Genomic DNA, 14,219 nt, shown 5'->3' on the forward strand with positions numbered 1-14,219 from the left:
TAAACAGAGACAAAAGAATAGGGACGGGACCTGCACCAGTGGGAGGGAGCCGTGAAGGAGAAACAGTTTCCACACACTAGGAAGCCCCTTCGCGGGCGGAGACTGCGGGTGGCAGAGGGGAAAGCTTCGGAGCCTCGGAGGAGAGCGCAGCAACAGGGGTGCAGAGGGCAAAGCGGGGAGATTCCCGCACAGAGGATCGGTGCCGACCGGCACTCAGCAGCCCGAGAGGCTTGTCTGCTCACTCACCGGGGCGGGCGGGGCTGGGAGCTGACGCTTGGGCTTCGGAGGTCAGATCCCAGGGAGAGGACTGGGGTTGGCGGCGTGAACACAGCCTGAAGGGGTTAGTGCACCACGGCTAGCCGGGAGGGAGTCCGGGGAAAAGTCTGGAGCTGCCAAAGAGGCAAGAGACTTTTTCTTGCCTCTTTGTTTCCTGGTGCGCGAGGAGAGGGATTAAGATCGCTGCTTAAAGGAGCTCCAGAGGCGGGCGCGAGCCGCGTCTAACAGCGCGGACCCCAGAGACGGGCATGAGACGCTAAGGCTGCTGCTGCCGCCACCAAGAACCCTGTGTGCGAGCACAGGTCACTCTCCACACCCCCCTTCCGGGGAGCCTGTGCAGCCCACCACTGCCAGGGTCCCGGGATCCAGGGACAACTTCCTCGGGAGAACGCACGGCACGCCTCAGGCTGGTGCAGTGTCACGCCGGCCTCTGCCGCCGCAGGCTTGCCCCGCACGCCGTGCCCCTCCCTCCCCGCGGCCGGAGTGCGCCAGAGCCCCCGAATCAGCGGCTCCTTTAACCCCGTCCTGTCTGAAAGAAGAACAGACGCCCTCAGGCGACCTACACGCAGAGGCGGGGCCAAATCCAAAGCTGAGCCCCTGGGAGCTGTGAGAACAAAGAAGAGAAAGGGAAATCTCTCCCAGCAGCCTCAGAAGCAGCGGATTAAAGCTCCACAATCAACTTGATGGACCTGCATCTGTGGAATACCTGAATAGACAATGAATCATCCCAAATTGAGGAGGTGGACTTCGAGAGCAAGATTTATGATTTTTTCCCCTTTTCCTCTTTTTGTGAGTGTGTATGTGTATGCTTCTGTGTGAGATTTTGTCTGTACAGCTTTGCTTCCACCATTTGTCCTAGGGTTCTATCCGTCCATTTTTTGTTTGTTTTTGTTTTTCTTAAAAAAATTTTTTTCTTAATATTTTTAATGACTTTATTTTATTTTATCTTACTTTATTTTATCTTTTTTCTTTCTTTCCTTCCTTCCCTCCTTCCTCCCTCGCTCCCTCCCTCCTTTCTTTCTTTATTTATTTCGTTCTTTCTTCTTTTTCTCCCTTTTCTTCTGAGCCGTGTGGATGAAAGGCTCTTAGTGCTGCAGCCAGGAGTCAGTGCTGTGCCTCTGAGGTGGGAGAGCCAACTTCAGGACACTGGTCCACAAGAGACCTCCCAGCTCCACATAATGTCAAACGGCGAAAATCTCCCAGAGATCTCCATCTCAACACCAGCACCCAGCTTCACTCAACGACCAGCAAGCTACAATGCTGGACATCCTATGCCAAACAACTAGCAAGACAGGAACACAAGCCCACCCATTAGCAGAGAGGCTGCCTAAAATCATAATAAGTCCACAGATACCCCAAAACACACCACCAGACGTGGACCTGCCCACCAGAAAGACAAGATCCAGCCTCATCCACCAGAACACAGGCACTAGTCCCCTCCACCAGGAAGCCTACACAACCCACTGAACCAATTTTAGCCACTGGGGACAGACACCTAAAACAACGGGAACTACGAACCTGCAGCCTGCAAAAAGGAGACCCCAAACACAGTAAGATAAACAAAATGAGAAGACAGAAAAACACACAGCAGATGAAGGAGCAAGATAAAAACCCACCAGACCTAACAAATGAAGAGGAAATAGGCAGTCTACCTGAAAAAGAATTCAGAATAATGATAGTAAAGATGATCCAAAATCCTGGAAATAGAATAGACAAAATGCAAGAAACATTTAACAAGGACCTAGAAGAACTAAAGATGAAACAAGCAAAGATGAACAACACAATAAATAAAATTAAAAATACTCTGGATGGGGGCTTCCCTGGTGGCACAGTGGTTGAGAGTCTGCCTGCCGATGCAGGGGACACGGGTTCGTGACCCGGTCCGGAAAGATCCCACATGCTGCAGAGCGGCTAGGCTTGTGAGCCATGGCCGCTGAGCCTGCACATCCAGAGCCTGTGCTCCACAATGGAAGAGGCCACAACAGTGAGAGGCCCGCGTACCACAAAAAAAAACCCCCAAAACCAAAAAACTCTAGATGGGATCAATAGCAGAATAACTGAGGCAGAAGAATGGATAAGTGACCTGGAAGATAAAATAGTGGAAATAACTACTGCAGAGAAAAATAAAGAAAAAAGAATGAAAAGAACTGAGGACAGTCTCAGAGACCTCTGGAACAACATTAAACGCACCAAGATTCAAATTATAGGGGTTCCAGAAGAAGATGAGAAAAAGAAAGGGACTGAGTAAATATTTGAAGAGATTATAGTTGAAAACTTCCCTAATATGGGAAAGGAAATAGTTAATCAAGTCCAGGAAGAACAGAGAGTCCCATACAGGATAAATCCCAGGAGAAATATGCCAAGACACATAATAATCAAACTGTCAAAAATTAAATACAAAGAAAACATATTGAAAGCAGCAAGGGAAAAACAACAAATAACACACAAGGGAATCCCCATAAGGTTAACAGCTGATCTTTCAGCAGAAAGTCTGCAAGCCAGAAGGGACTAGCAGGACATATTTAAAGTGATGAAGGAGAAAAACCTGCAACCAAGATTATTCTACCCAGCAAGGATCTCATTCAGATTTGATGGAGAAATTAAAACCTTTACAGACAAGCAAAAGCTGAGAGAGTTCAGCACCACAAAACCAGCTTTACAACACATGCTAAAGGAACTTCTCTAGGCAAGAAACACAAGAGAAGGAAAAGAGCTACAATAACGAACACCAAACAATTAAGAAAATGGGAATAGGAACATACATATCAATAATTACCTTACATGTAAATGGACTAAATGCTCCCACCAAAAGACACAGATTGGCTGAATGGATACAAAAAGAAGACCCATATATATGCTGTCTACAAGAGACCCACTTCGGACCTAGAGACACATACAGACTGAAAGTAAGGGGATGGAAAAAGATATTCAATGCAAATGGAAACCAAAAGAAAGCTGGAGTAGCAATTCTCATATGAGACAAAATAGACTTTAAAATAAAGACTATTAGAAGAGACAAAGAAGGATACTACATAATGCTCAAGGGATCGATCAAAGAACAAGATATAACAATTGTAAATATTTATGCACCCAACATAGGAGCACCTTAATACATAAGGGGAAATCGACAGCAACACATTCATAGTAGGGGACTTTAATACCCCACTTTCACCAATGGACAGATCATCCAAAATGAAAATATATAAGGAAGCACAAGCTTTAAATGATACATTAAACAAGAAGGACTTAATTGATATTTATAGGACATTCCATCCAAAAACAACAGAATAAACATTTTTCTCAAGTGCTCATGGAACATTCTCCAGGATAGATCATATCTTGGGTCACAAATCAAGCCTTGGTAAATTTAAGAAAATTGAATCAAGTATCTTTTCTGACCACAACACTATGAGACTAGATATCAATTACAGGAAAAGATGTGTAAAAAATAAAACACATGGACACTAAACAATACACTACTAAATAACGAAGTGATCACTGAAGAAATCAAGGAGGAAATAAAAAAATACCTAGAAACAAATGACAATGGAGACACGATGACCCAAAACCTATGGGATGCAGCAAAAGCAGTTCTAAGAGGGAAGTTTATAGCAATACAATCCTACCTCAAGAAACAGGAAACATGTTGAATAAGCAAGCTAACCTTGCACCTAAAGCAATTAGAGAAAGAAGAACAAAAAAACCCCAAAGTTAGCAGAAGGAAATAAATCATAAAAATCAGATCAGAAATAAATGAAAAAGAAATGAAGGAAATGATAGCAACTATCAATAAAACTAAAAGCTGATTCTTTGAGAAGATAAACAAAATTGATAAAACATTAGCCAGACTCATCAAGAAAATAAGGGAGAAGACTCAAATCAATAGAATTAGAAACGAAAAAGGAGAAGTAACAACTGACACTGCAGAAATACAAAAGATCATGAGAGATTACTACAAGAACTCTATGCCAGTAAAATGGACAACCTGGAAGAAATGGACAAATTCTTAGAAATGCACAACCTGCCAAGACTGAATCAGGAAGAAATAGAAAATATGAACCAATCACAAGCACTGAAATTGAAACTGTGATGAAAAATCTTCCAACGAACAAAAGCCCAGGACCAGATGCCTTCACTGGTGAATTCTATCATACATTTAGAGAAGAGCTAACACCAATCCTTCTCAGACTCTTCCAAAATATAGCAGAGGGAGGAACACTCCCAAATTTATTCTATGAGGCCACCATCACCTTGATACCAAAACCAGACAAGGATGTCACAAAGAAAGAAAACTACAGGCCGATATCACTGATGAACATAGAAGCAAAAATCCTCAACAAAATACTAGCAAACAGAATCCAACAGCACATTAAAAGGATCATACACCATGATCAAGTGGGGTTTATTCCAGGAATGCAAGGATTCTTCAATATATGCAAATCAATCAACGTGATACACCATATTAACAAATTGAAGGAGAAAAACCATATGATAATCTCAATAGATGCAGAGAAAGCTTTCGATAAAATTCAACACCCATGTATGATAAAAACCCTGCAGAAAGTAGGCATAGAGGGAACTTCCCTCAACATAATAAAGGCCATATATGACAAACCCACAGCCAACATTGTCCTCAATGGTGAAAAACTGAAAGCAATTCCACTAAGATCAGGAAAAAGACAAGGTTGCCCACTCTCACCACTCTTATTCAACATAGTTTTGGAAGTTTTAGCCACAGCAATCAGAGAAGAAAAGGAAATAAAAGGAATCCAAATCGGAAAAGAAGAAGTAAAGCTGTCACTGTTTGCAGATGACATGATACTATACATAGAGAATCCTAAAGATGCTACCAGAAAACTACTAGAGCTAATCGATGAATTTGGTAAAGTAGCAGGATACAAAATTAATGCACAGAAATCTCTGGCATTCCTATACACTAATGATGAAAAATCTGAAAGTGAAATCAGGAAAACACTCCCATTTACCATTGCAACAAAAAGAATAAAATATCTAGGAATAAACCTACCTAAGGAGACAAAAGACCTGTATGCAGAAAATTATAAGACACTGATAAAGAAAATTAAAGATGATACAAACAGATGTAGAGATATACCATGTTCTTGGGTTGGAAGAATCAACATTGTGAAAATGACTATACTACCCAAAGCAATCTACAGATTCAATGCAATCCCTATCAAACTACAACTGGCATTTTTCACAGAACAAGAACAAAAAATTTCACAATTTGTATGGAAACACAAAAGACCCCAAATAGCCAAAGCAATCTTGAAAACGAAAAATGGAGCTGGAGGAAGCAGGCTCCCTGACTTCAGACTATACTACAAAGCTACAATAATCAAGACAGTATGGTACTGGCACAAAAACAGAAAGATAGATCAATGGAACAGGATAGAAAGCCCAGAGATAAACCCACGCACATATGGTCACCTTACCTTTGATAACGGAGGCAGAAATGTACAGTGGAGAAAGGACAGCCACTTCAATAAGTGGTGCTGGGAAACCCGGACAGGTATATGTAAAAGTATGAGATTAGATCACTCCCTAACACCATACACAAAAATAAGCCCAAAATGGATTAAAGACCTAAATGTAAGGCCAGAAACTGTCAAACTCTTAGAGGAAAACATAGGCAGAACACTCTAAGACATAAATCACAGCACGATCCTTTTTGACCCACCTCCTAGAGAAATGGAAATAAAAACAAAAACAAATGGGAATAATGAAACTTCAAAGCTTTTGCACAGCAAAGGAAACCATAAACAAGACCAAAAGACAACCCTCAGAATGGGAGAAAATATTTGCAAATGAAGCAACTGACAAAGGATTAATCTCCAAAATTTATAAGCAGCTCATGCAGCTCAATAACAAAAATACAAACAACCCAATCCAAAAATGGGCAGAAGACCTAAATAGACATTTCTCCAAAGAATATATACAGACTGCCAACAAACACATGAAAGAATGCTCAACATCATTAATCATTAGAGAAATGCAAATCAAAACTACAATGAGATATCATCTCACGCCAGTCAGAATGGCCATCATCAAAAAATCTAGAAACAATAAATGCTAGAGATGGTGTGGAGAAAAGGGAACACTCTTGCACTGCTGGTGGGAATGTGAATTGGTACAGCCACTATGGAGAACAGTATGGAGGTTCCTTAAAAAACTACAAATAGGGGCTTCCCTGGTGGCACAGTGGTTGAGAGTCCGCCTGCCGATGCAGGGGACGTGGGTTCGTGCCCCGGTCCGGGAAGATCCCACATGCCGCGGAGCGGCTGGTCTCGTGAGCCATGGCCGCTGAGCCTGTGCGTCTGGAGCCTGTGCTCTGCAACGGGAGAGGCCACAACAGTGCGAGGCCTGTGTACTGCAAAAAAAAAACAAAAAAAACAAAAAAACAAAACCTACAAATAGAACTACCATATGACCCAGCAATCCCACTACTGGGCATATACCCTGAGAAAACCATAATTCAAAAAGAGTCATGTACCAAATGTTCATTGCAGTTCTATTTACAATAGCCCGGAGATGGAAACAACCTAAGTGTCCATCATCAGATGAATGGATAAAGAAGATGTGGCACATATATACAATGGAATATTATTTAGCCATAAAAAGAAACGAAATTGAGCTATTTGTAATGAGGTGGATGGACCTGGAGTCTGTCATACAGAGTGAAGTAAGTCAGAAAGAGAAAGACAAAGACCGTATACTAACACATATATATGGAATTTAAGAAAAAAAAATGTCATGAAGAACCTAGGGGTAAGACTGGAATAAAGACACATACCTACTAGAGAATGGACTTGAGGATATGTGGAGGGGGAAGGGTAAGCTGTGACAAAGCAAGAGAGAGGCATGGACATATATACACTACCAAACGTAAAATAGATAGCTAGTGGGAAGCACCCGCATAGCACAGGGAGATCAGCTTGGTGATCAGCTTTGTGACCACCTAGAGGGGTGGGAGGGAGGGAGACGCAAGAGGGAACAGATATGGGAACATATGTATATGTATAACTGATTCACTTTGTTATAAAGCAGAAACTAACACACCATTGTAAAGCAATTATACTCTGATAAAGATGTTAAAAAAAAAAAAAGAGGTTCCCACTTCAAGGAAAAATACTTCAACTGAAATTATTTTTGCTAATAATGCAAGTCAAACTTTCAAGTGAAAATGAGAATGGAAAACTTGTCTTTGCCACTGTAAGCTTTTCAGCTCTCTAATCCTTGAAGATTTTAAATATTGTGACATTAGTGGTTATATAAATGAAGGAGATTTTTTGGTATTGTATAATGAAATATGTCAGTGCTTAAAAGATCTGCGTAACCCAGTGAACGGTATTTTCCGAATGACCAATGCATAATATTACAATCATCACTTAAATCATAAGTGCAAGATACAAGTCAATGTACAATAATGTGATAGAGTGTGAGATGTATGTTGATACGGCTTCAGAGTCCCCACATATCACATGTGCAGTTTTGGTGTCATATTAAAGAATGCAAAAAATTTTGTGAAAAATATTCTTTCCTTTTCCAAGTATTTCTGTGTGAGACTTGATTTTCTTCATATACTTCAACCAAAATAATGTAACAGATTGAATGCAAAAGCAGATATTAAAACTCATCTACCTTTCTATTATTCCAGACATTAAAGAGATTTTTGAAAATGTAAAACAATGCCAGTGTTTTCATCTTTCGGTTTTGGAAAATAGACCTATTTTTAATAAAAATATGCTGTGTATGCTAACGTAAAGTGGATTTATTATTTAAAAATAGATGCATATTTTTAACATTTCTCCCTTTAAATTTCTAACAACATAAATATTAGTAGATATAACTGACATAAAACACCTCTCTTTGGGTCCTCAATTATTTTTAAGAGTGTGAAGAGGTCCTGAAACCAAAACATTTGAGAACCACTGGCTCGGGACTTACTCTGCCCTTTATAAAACAGAACACCATGGACAGCTCCTGCAGCTGCTTCAACAGCACAGGAAATACCTAAGGTCTAGCACATAATAAAAAATGATAGAATTCCACGTGTTCACTCTATCAACCTTAAACATTGCAGGCCAGGACAAACTTTTCAGGGAGTTTTAGAAAAATATTTCAGAACTGAACTTCGGGAATATTTATTGCTACTGATCTGTTCCTTAAGTGGACATTAAATTTATTTTTATTTAAAATATCTCACTAAATGATCTAAAACTGCCAGAATGACACGTTAGGTGATAGCATGCTATATTGTTCATAAATATGAATAAAACGTAAATCGTGTTTAAAAGGCATAGTCATCTGGAAGAACAGTTTTATTTAAAAAAATGTACTGGAATTATAGGAACAGATGCACTAATTGCTCTTTAGTTGCTATGCAAATGTTTTTAGGGTAAATTTTCTTGTTATATAAACCTATCTACCACTTGTAGTAGGTGCTTACTTTTTTAAAATTTAAAGCCCTCATCACCGTGTAAGAATGTGGAATGAAACAACATGCACCGTGATTGGATAGGACAGTTGTTAGTTGTAAAGTTAGGCACACTAATAAAAGCATCTAAAAATAACTACACCAGTGCGCTTCCTTCCAAACTCTTCAAGCTGCTAAGAGTTTGCTGTTATCTCTAGATTAGAAATGGCTGTGATCATTCTGGTTTTTTAAAATGGCAACAATATCCCATTTCAGTAAATTCACTATTAATATTTTATTTTAAGCATTTCCCCCATATCATTAGATAAGACATATATGAGATATTTCCAAATGTTGTTAGATAATTACCTCCAAAACATTGCATCTAGTTCACTTTTTTGAATTACTAAGCTGATCTTCTGTGACCAAAACAAGTGAGATAAAAAAAAGAAAATATGGATAATATTAAGCAATTTTATTATACATGACCTTTCCAAATGTTGATCTCTTTGTTGACTTCTGGGGGTTGTAATAACCATCAAATTATATTTACATGTGAGTGAATAGAATGATATTGACATGGAGTGTATAAATATCTAAATATTGGCTTTTATGACAGTTCTAACATTGAAGCTTCAAAGATACACAGGCTTTGGAAAAGAGGAACCAAATATACTGAGGTCATTTCCTTTTGGAATTACTCTGTTATCGCTGTGGGTTTCCCTTTAGTCACTGGAAAGACATGCATGTAATACTGAATAAAGGTTTTCATAATGAGATCTCATGTTTTTAAACCGTATTTCATCCAAAGAATCAAATCTAATCTTGAATGTTTACTAAACAATGTTCAAAATCGCTCCCTGAAGCAGAGAAACTTAACTCTTCTTACTTAATAGAAAGAAAACTAGAGATCATGAGACAATTGACAAGTACTTGCATTACGGTGTGTGCTCATTGCCATGCTAGGTAGGTATTGCTAGGTTAACCCCTATATTGAATATATTGAATATATTCAATATTCATATATTGAATACATTATCCCAACCTGCATGAAACTTACATCTAGTTGAGCAGTAGATGAAAGACATAGAATAGAGACAACTTCCATCCTAAGTCTGATTAAGAACACAGACAAGGAGGCAATCAATTTGGATTACTTTAACCTGCTGAATAAGCTTTACAGACAGGGAATCCGAGTTCTGCAAGCATATATTAAGTGGGGCAGGACATGGGAATTTAGAAGTAGACGGGATATCCACTCTGACCACTGAAACCTTAGAGTCTGGTGGGAAAGACAAAGCAATGCCTTCAATAGAATATTCTGCAACTAACAGCAGACGAATGCAAAGGGGCCAGTTTGGGGTGTTGCCCATGATGCCTGGGTCGAGCCCTGAAGAATGAGTAAAAGTTAACCCATTAGAGAAAATGGGACAGAGGCTCCAGCAGAGGGAGCAGCGTGGATAAAGTCGCAGAGGGGTGAGATGGGGCTTAGTATGTAGAGAACAAGAAATTATTTACTTTAGAATAAACGCAGGCAAAGGCTGATGCCACATCTACATCTGGCTGTGCAGGTAGTGGGCAGCGGGTCAATGAGGAATGGGTGTCAAGCTGGAGATGAATTTGGGTCAGGGCTGGGGGGACCAAGCCTTTGGAGGGTGACAGGCGACTCCTGGTGTCCTGAGCTCTCTTTGACCCAGTCACACCCTGCACTCACATCTACATAATATTCTAATTATTTCAGGATCTCGGTTGAGAAAACCTGAGACTAAATGTTCTTGCTAGTATGAATGGGGGGACCACACAGAGGAGGACCCAGGAGCCACTTTTCCAGGTGGGACAAGTGCGAAGGCGGGGGTGCAGAGGCGGCTGCCTCAGTCTGAGCTTCCCTAGGGATGAGGATACAGCCTGATGCTGTCCCTTGTATGTGAGAATAAGCAGAACGAGCTTATTCGTGAGATGCTGGGATGCAAGAAAAATCATCTCATTTCAATAATGTCGAAGCTCAAGAATCCTGGTGTGAGGGTTCAAACTTGGTGCTTTGATTCGGGGTCTCTGGACTCCCGGGAAATTAAAACCTGAAACAGTTAAGGTCCCTCTGGGCCTGCTTCGCTTAGTCTCTGCATGCTTCAGAGCAGAACTTCCTGACGGGTACACAGGAGCAGGTGTGTTGTGAAACGCTGATTCTCCAATAGTCTCTCGTCTTCGGCCTGGATTATTGTGAAGGCCTCCTAATGTTCTCTCTGCTGCAATCCATGCCCCTTTGTAATCTGTGATGGTTCATTTTGTGTCAGCTTCACGGGCCGAAGGGAGGCCCAGGTAGCTGGTAAAACATTTCTGGGTGAGGATGTTTCTGGAAGAGATTAGCATTTGATTCAGCAGGCTGGGTAAAGACATGTGCCCTCACCAGTGTGGTGGGCATCACCTAAGCCACGTGGGGCCTAAAGAGAAATCAAGGTGAAGGGAGAGCGAATTTTCTCTCTCTGGAGCTGGAACGTCCATCTTCTTTTGCCCTCGGACACCAGAGCTCCTGCTTCTAAGGCCTTTGGTTTCTGGGGCTTAATACCAGCAGCCCTCTGGTTCTCAGGTCTTTGACCTCAGACTGGGAGTTACACCACCAGCTCTGCTGGATCTCTGGCCTTGGAACTTAGAGAATGACACGCTGGCTCTCCTGGTTCTCCAGTTTGCAGACGGCAGGATGTGGGGCTTCCTGGCCTCCATAACTGCATAAGCCAGTTCCTGTAGTAATAAATGTCCTCTTCTACATACCCCTGTATGTCCATTAGTTCTGTTTTCCTGGAGAACCTTGAGTAATACATGCTCTATCTTCAACCAGCAGAGAAAGTCATCCTTTAAATATATATATGTTTTAGCCCCCCTCCGCTAATGCCCCGCATCAGCTTCTCACCCAGTTTAGAGGAAGTCCTCACAGGGGCCTACAGAGCTCTCTGTGGTCCGACCTCCGTTATGTCTCAGGTTTCATGTCATACTATTGCCTGCCATGGTTATTCGGCTCAATCTATGACTGTCATCAGCGTGTTTCTGGACCAAGCTGGACACACTCTTGTCTCACACTTTGCACATGCTCCTTATGTCGGCCTGGAATGCTCCTCCCACACAGCCTCATCTTTCCTGGGTCTTTGTCCAAATATCACCTTCTTGGTGAGGTCTTCCTTGACCATCCTATTCAAAACTGGCCAGCACCACCATTGCTAAATATCCCCCATTTTTATTTTTCTCTGTATCATTTACTACCATATAAACATACTAAATATTTATTTTGTTTATTGTTTGTCTCCCCTGACTAGGATGTAAACTCCATGAGGGCAGGAATTTTTCATTATTGTTTTTGTTCAGCACTGACTCACTGGTATCTAGAACCTGACAAAGAATAAAAGATCAATAACTTTTTTTATATGAATAAGTAAATCTGACCTAATTGATATAAAAAGTTTAACTGGATTTAAAAATCCATTAACCTTATCACAAGAACTTAAAAATTACACTTGTCAGGCTTCCCTGGTGGTGCAGTGGTTGAGAGTCTGCCTGCCGATGCAGGGGACACGGGTTCGTGCCCCAGTACGGGAGGATCCCACATGCTGTGGAGCGGCTGGGCCCATGAGCCATGGCTGCTGAGCCTGTGCGTCCGGAGCCTGTGCTCCACAACGGGAGAGGCCACAACAGTGAGAGGCCCGCGGACCGCAAAAAAAAAAAAAAAAAAAAATTTACACTTGTCAATAGGAGAGCTGTTGCGATATTTAAATATAATATCCTTATAATATAAATTACATAAATTTAAATATAATAGCTTTATAAATTAAAAAACAAATTTCACAGTGGCTTTATTTATTTTCAAAATTTATTTATTTTTTTGGGCCACATGGCTTATGGGATCTTAGTTCCCCAACCAGGGATTGAAACCGCACCCTCGGCAGTAAAAGCATTGAGTCCCAACCACTGGACTGCCAGGGAATTCCCGCCTTATAAATTTTGAATGATTGTAAAACCAATGACTGATACATTTTTCTTACCTATTGATTTAAAAAAAGGTTCTCATCAAGGGAGACTATCAGAATTTGAAGAAATCATCAATAAAATTTCTTGTTCAGGAATAACACGGAAACATTTCAAGCATACAGATATTAAAAAATACATTCATAGAAATATGAAACCATGTAGTTTATCACTAACACTGAAAATATTTAAAAATATTATTTAAAAATCAGAATTATTTCCCCTAATATACTGTCTTTACATTTTATCATGATTCTGTAAATAAAAAATCTTGTTTTCACAAAGCTCCACAGACATCCTCAAATCCTTCCATCTTACCCCATTTGCCATGCAAAATTATGATATGTGATGTGTGCTATTAAGTAAATAAGGTAGGGATGCACTAACATAAAGGGCTCACCATCAACCAGTGTCCTGACGTGTGAATATAGGCTTGAGAGATGGGGACCCAATGTGTCTACACTCTAGGTCATGGGGTGGGCTGGGAAGCCTGTGGTGTTGAAGCTGAGAAGGTGGATAGGCTCTGACTGTGCGTGGCCTTGAAGGCCACGATGAACAGTTCGGACTTTATTTTATGGGGGTAGAGCAAGTGGTGGCAAATGATGTTCAGAAAATATTAGACCATGTCTACAGCATTCCAAAGGCCAAATGATCTATCGACATCCTCACAGTGGTCATTATTTGCATAGAACGTGATTTTCATTTCATTGAGACCATTTCATTGGTCTCACCCTTTCGGATTCAAGCCCAAATCCACTCCCTGCCCCTAGTCTATACCGTACCACCGCCTGCACGAAAATCAACCCGATAGAGACAGCTGTCTTCTACATTTGTCAATTAGCCTTGACCACAGCCTGTTTCAACTTGGAGGGCCATGTACACAGAAAGCCAAAGCTGCTTGTTCTTCTTGATAAAAGTATGAGAAGGTTCTCTTTGGGGAGGAAGGTGCTCCCATAAATTCTGCTGTGATTATCCAAGTATGGGAGATTTTGCTTCAGGAAAGAAGTGGCCCTTTCAAGTGGAGTCCAGGCCTCCGCGATCAGGACATTAGCAGCTATTCCAAGAAAGGAGGCTAAAAGAGGGAGCTGCCAACCTCAGAAGCCCGGACGGCATCCTGCAGTTCCCTACGCTGTAGCTGACCTGAGTTACTACCCCTGAAGGCAAGGAGTCTGTAAGCGTGGCCCTGTCAGGGATTAGAGGAAAGCGTTAGATTTCAGGTACTATAGAGGATGGCTAGGAATGCTGTCCCTTCCAAAAGACTGGAAAAGTTTCTAGGAAAAAGTAAGAGCTGGTGATGCCCAGGCTGAGCAGTCCTGATGAAAGACAAGGCACCTGGTGGAGGAGACGGGCCATCACGGGATTGAGCTGATTGATGACAAGCTGGCCAGCTGCAACCCTGAATCATCTAGGGTGGTCTCAGCACATACATGAAATCAGAGTCAAAACCTCAATCTAGACAAATAGCAATGTGATGATCTTGACATTGGGCCTCAAGATT

This window comes from Leucopleurus acutus, assembly GCF_964270905.1.
Source record: "Leucopleurus acutus genome assembly, chromosome: 13".
NCBI lineage: Eukaryota > Metazoa > Chordata > Mammalia > Artiodactyla > Delphinidae > Leucopleurus > Leucopleurus acutus.